Raw genomic sequence first — 5578 nt, 5'->3', positions numbered from 1 at the left:
CGAGCCAATCGAGATCCAACCAGATTTATCTTTTGTAGAGCAACCAGTACAGATTTTAGATAAGAAAGAAAGAGTACTTAGGAATAAGTCTGTATCTTTAGTGCGAGTCTTGTGGAGGAATCCCAAGGTTGAAGAGTCGACTTGGGAATTGGAAAGCGAAATGCGATCCAAGTATCCTCATTTATTTTCCTAGGCTGATTCTGGGGACAGAATCCTGTTAAGGGGGGTAGATTGTAATATCCCATATATTTTCAATTGTTTATGTGATTTTATGTGAATTTTTGGTGAATTATCTGAAAAGTAGAATAGATATCTGAATGTTTATATGTGACATTATTTGAATATTTGAATTTTTATATGTCCAGAATAAAATATAGATAATTGTGGTATTTTTCTGGTAATTTTTGGAGTGTTATATGATTTTATAATGATTTATGAATTATTAATTATTTTTAAAATAATTATAAAATTATTTTATAAAGCCGGGAATCTTCCAACTTCAACCGTTTTGCGTTTTTACAACCCGAAACTCTTCCGAAAACTCCTTCCTAACCTAATCTGGTAATTCCGGACATTTTTCGTGTTTTGACTTTTTCGATCCGGATTACGGTTTGACCCGTGCGCGGCCCGGCGCAATATTTTCGATACGATAGTTATTTCGGTAATCAATAAAACCCGTAATCTCGAAAGACAGGATATTTTTACGTTATTTTCGTATATGGTGTTTTATAAAAAGCCCGGTTTTGATAATTATCCAATTCTGGTATTGAATTGTATCGTTTTTACGGTTACTTAGCGGCTAACCAACTAATTTAACGATCCAAAACGATCCAGAACGATCCAATATTCCATAAATATAAATAGCCTATTTCTTATATCGTTTATTTCGTTTATTCATTTGCAACCAGTTAAAATACCGTAAATACAGAGAAAAACCCGAGAAAATCGATACGTTCCCGAGAATCAAACACACGAACGAAGGCGTTATCGAACTCCGATTCGGGCGTGCAGCATATCAAAACGAAGCTCTCGAAATCTTCTTTCTGAATCAATCATCAGTTTCTGCCCAGAAATCACAGTAATTTTCTTATTTAATTATTTATATTCGAATTATTTGATAATTAAATTATGAAAATTTGTTCTTGATGTTGTTGATGTGATTTGATGCTTCCATGTTGTAGATCATATTTTTCTGGTCAATTTGGTATATTATACTTCAAAAATAGGGTTCAGTATCATATAGAAATTAAGGTTTGATTTTCTGAAAATTCTTTGAATATGTGTTCTTGGTGTTCTTGAAAAGTTCTGAGAATCAAACCCAAATTTGAGGGTGATGCAGACTTCCGAATTTAAAGTATGAGTAACCAAAATGTTCAGATTTTCATGTTCTTTCTGTTTATGCCCTCAAATCATTCAAACGACTAGTGATTTGTAAATTCGTAATTTAGGGTTTATTCCCCCGAATTAGGGGTTTCTTATTGGCTGATTGTTGGATTGTTTTGATGGTACCAATAGATTTAGTAGGTTTCTTACAGTCGATTTATGTATAAAAGTTTATTGTTTGATTGCGGAATCACGTAAATCGAGTTGGTCGGAGTTGGTGTTCGTGGTAACCGGTTTTAATGGAGTTTTTAACCGGAATCGATGAAATCGGAATGATCGATCAGTGTTATTGCTATCTCTGAATTGCCGGGTTATGTGCGAGTGTTTTGCAACATGAATCGAGGGCAACAGACGGGGTCTTGGTCCTCGTCGGAGTCTGCCGGAACCGCGCCGATGGCGGCCGGATTCTGGGAAGAACCACCGGTGTTCTTCGTGACCCGGTTGGTTCTTTTCGACCCGGAACTTCGACCCGCCATGACCCAGTTTCGATCCAGATTTCCCCAATTCTATTTTCCAAATTATGTTTCTGAAAATTCAGTTTTAAAATAATTCAAAAATCCTCTTTTAATTTCTAAAAAAATTCATTTTGTTTTGAAAATTCATGATTTTAATTCTGAAAATTTATTTTTTTTATTATTCAAAATAAATCCAAATTATTTAGTTAATTAATTTTAGTTGATAATTAATTATTTAATTAGTCAATTAATTTAAATATTAATTGATTAATTAATTTAATTAGTTATTAATTAATTTTAATTGATTATTTAATTAGATTTAATTATTTATTATTAATTTAAAAATTCCGAAAAATAGTTTCGAGCTTTAAAATATTATTTTAAATTATTTTCTAGGCTCGATAATTTTTATAAAATTATTTTCGAGTATTCGAGCCCTATTATTTAATTATTAAATGATTTGGAGACCCGTTTTATTCCGAAAAATGTTCAAAAATTCATAATAAATCAACCGTTTGTCCGTTTAATACGAAACGAACGTGTACAAACTCAGAAAAATGTTGCGCTTCCAATAAAAATACTTTTAAGACCTAATTTCTTTTGTATTGCAATGTCATTTGATTTATGTACCAGCTTGAGTCGGTATTTGATCGATAAATGCTAATATTGACCTGATTTTCATTCTTAAGGCACTGAGGCGTGTCTTGTAATGATCTTACGTATGTGTTACATGAAATATGTGATTATGTGTTATACAAATGTCTTGATTATGTGTTATGTGATAAGTATGCTATCTGTTTACAGTTTATTATGCCATGCTTAGTTATAAACGGTCGGGTAGATGTCAAGACGTAGAGTTACGTCGATTGAGTTTAGTTCTGTCACTTAAGATAGTCCTTTTGTTTATAGAATCGAGTAGCAAGGAGTGCAGTCAAGTGTTAGACGAAGATAGTAGCCAGCAGTTAGAAGCAGAGTTAAAGTAAGAGGTTATTGAGCATACCAGGCAAGTACCCTAACTTCACTTATTGTTCAAGTGATGTTTATTTCGCATCATATTATGCAATTATTTATATCATCACATATCATTCAAGTGGTATTGACTCTGAATTTATCCTTTCAATTTCTTTACTATTCTAAGTTCAGAATAGTTAAATATTTTTACATTTTGCTACAACTTACTCTATACGGCAAAGCTTTGAATTGAGATTAGCGAATAACTAATTGTTCTGGTTATTTCGCCATTGGTTGTTGAGAAAACTCCGGACCATGAGAAATGGGGAGTTATGTGGTTAAGGATGTCATTTGATTCGACTCCTTTGGCGGAAAATTATTTTTACGGGTTGGATGGTTGCGTAAGAGGCCGTGGCGGCGGTCCAGTGTGAGCTATGTGTTATACAGGATATAACACCTTGCTAGGCCAATATGTGCCTTGGGTACCTTTTGTTTAGTTGGATATGCTTCGGCATACCGGTGTTGCTCCGCGGCTGATCACCGGCGGCAACACACCGTCGTTCGAGGATTCCAGTCCCAAAACATAATATATTACAAATGTTGTTTATTATCAAATTTATATCAGTTTTGATACTGTTCAGTTATTGTAGTTGGTTTTGTTCATCAGATATACTGTTGTTATTCCAAATCATAAGCTATTTTTTTACTTGCTGAGCATTTCTTTCGCTCATACTTGTTTCATATCTTGATTCTTTCAGCTAGACCAGAGCAAGCTTAAGTTCCAGGTCTGACCAGAGGTTTTGTGCTTGTAAATAGTTGGTGTGTTTCCAGGTAGATAGTTTGGGACGCTTAATTAGTCTAGAGGTTTGTAATAAAATTTGAATAAGTTGTAAAACTAATTAGACTATGGTCTGTAATAATATTTGGTTTGTATTAGTGCCTGTTCCATACTATAACCTGTGATCGATCCAGTGTAGGTAAAAGGGGTCGTATTTATTATATTATTCCGCTGTGATTATTTTATTTTGGTTTATTGGCGAGTGACCCCCAAACCTAGACCCCGGGTTTGGAGGGCGTCACAGAAGACCTCCCCTTCCTCTTTGCTTCGAAATCCTTGACCTGAGCTGACTGATTCCTGCCTCCATTTGAAAAAATTGAAGAGCTGTTGAGAGTATTTATCCTTGGGGGAGTGGTGGATATTGAAGTATAGAACCTAATCTTTGTCATTAATATAAGATATTATTGACCGACTCGAACCCTCTAAAAATTGTTAAGAAGATAGGAAATATCCAAATAAAGAATATTAAAATTTAAATATAATATGCCGTTAATGGGGATTTGAGTCCTGAAAGTTTAGATATTAGTATAATAAGTAATAATTTATTAATACATTTAACAGTTCTCATTTATCTGAATTATGATCTAACGGCTGTTATTTACAGTACCAAACAAATGACAAACAAACAAATATAAGATGTTCCGCTTATAATAGTATAGTATACATATATTTACTTTATTCTATGCAATTTTATTTGGTTGATTCATGTGGTTACTCATGAAATATTCGGATATAATAGTTCTATTATCTAAACGTACGGAAATATGTGGCATTTAATGATGAACTTTCATGAAATATAGGCTTGTTATTCGATTAAACAATAAACTTTCTTGTAAGAAATTATTTCCTTGAAATATATTCTTAAATGATTATAAACACTCCAACAAAATATACTTCCTGTTAGGAATATGTGTATTAGTTTGATGATAAGTTAAACAAAATACTTAAGTAGAAATCTAGTGTTTGTAGCCTCAACGGATAAGACCATTCTGGCTATCCGTTGATGGAGTAGCTTTACTTAGAAATAGTTTAGTATTGTAGCACATTTCAGTCTCTGTATTTAAGTTATAATTCTTAGATGATTGTGGGAAATTATAAGTCATGTTGACTACTAGTAGATATGCAAATAGGAGGGCTAATTGTAAATATTTCATGCCTTGTAATTTTGTATAAGTGAAGTAGTATCAATTGATAAATTAAAGGCCTTCAACGGATGAGAAACAAAGCTTCAACGGATGTCTCTAAAGCTTCAATGGATAACATCCATCAACGGATGAGTGCATCAACGGATAAAGCTTCAACTGCTAATGCATCAACGGATAAAGCTTCGACTGCTAATGCATCAACGGATAAAGCCATCAACGGATGAAAGCTTCAACGGATGCTCAGTTCAATAGCAGTTGACAGTGACAATTCATAAGCTGACAGAGGCACATGGGTTGACAGAGACAATTGGAATGTGGTAGCCTCTTGGAGGAATCAAGAAAATGCAACATTTCCATTCTGGTGCAAACAAGGAAGTATTCAAAGATTCACAGATTATCCTAGATTACATTGGATAGAGAAATGAAGAAGAAACATGTGAAGAATCTTTTTAATTGTATTTATACTTTTGTCTTCACTTGTAAACTTGGTGATATATAAACCAAGTTGCAGCTAGTAATTAGATGGTGAATTTTTCAGAGCTGTTTAGAAAAACATAGAGAGAAAATCATCTAGTTTGTACTAGGACGCAGCTGTGATCAATTCTTTGAATCACAGATTTTCTGAAATACACATCTCTGGTGGAACAACAAATCCACCAGAAAAGTTTTTGAAGCCTTTGTGTTCTTTACATTTGTGTCTTGAATATATATCTGTCTGCACCTGCTCAAAGCAATTCACACACAACTGTTCATCAAAACACTTAGCCTTTGAAACTGCTCAAAACTTGAAAAAGTTTTGAGATTTA

The sequence above is a fragment of the Apium graveolens genome, chromosome 9 (assembly GCF_009905375.1).
Source record: "Apium graveolens cultivar Ventura chromosome 9, ASM990537v1, whole genome shotgun sequence".
Taxonomy (NCBI): domain Eukaryota; kingdom Viridiplantae; phylum Streptophyta; class Magnoliopsida; order Apiales; family Apiaceae; genus Apium; species Apium graveolens.
The sequence above is the reverse complement of the archived record's forward strand: the minus strand, read 5'-3'. Positions refer to the sequence as shown.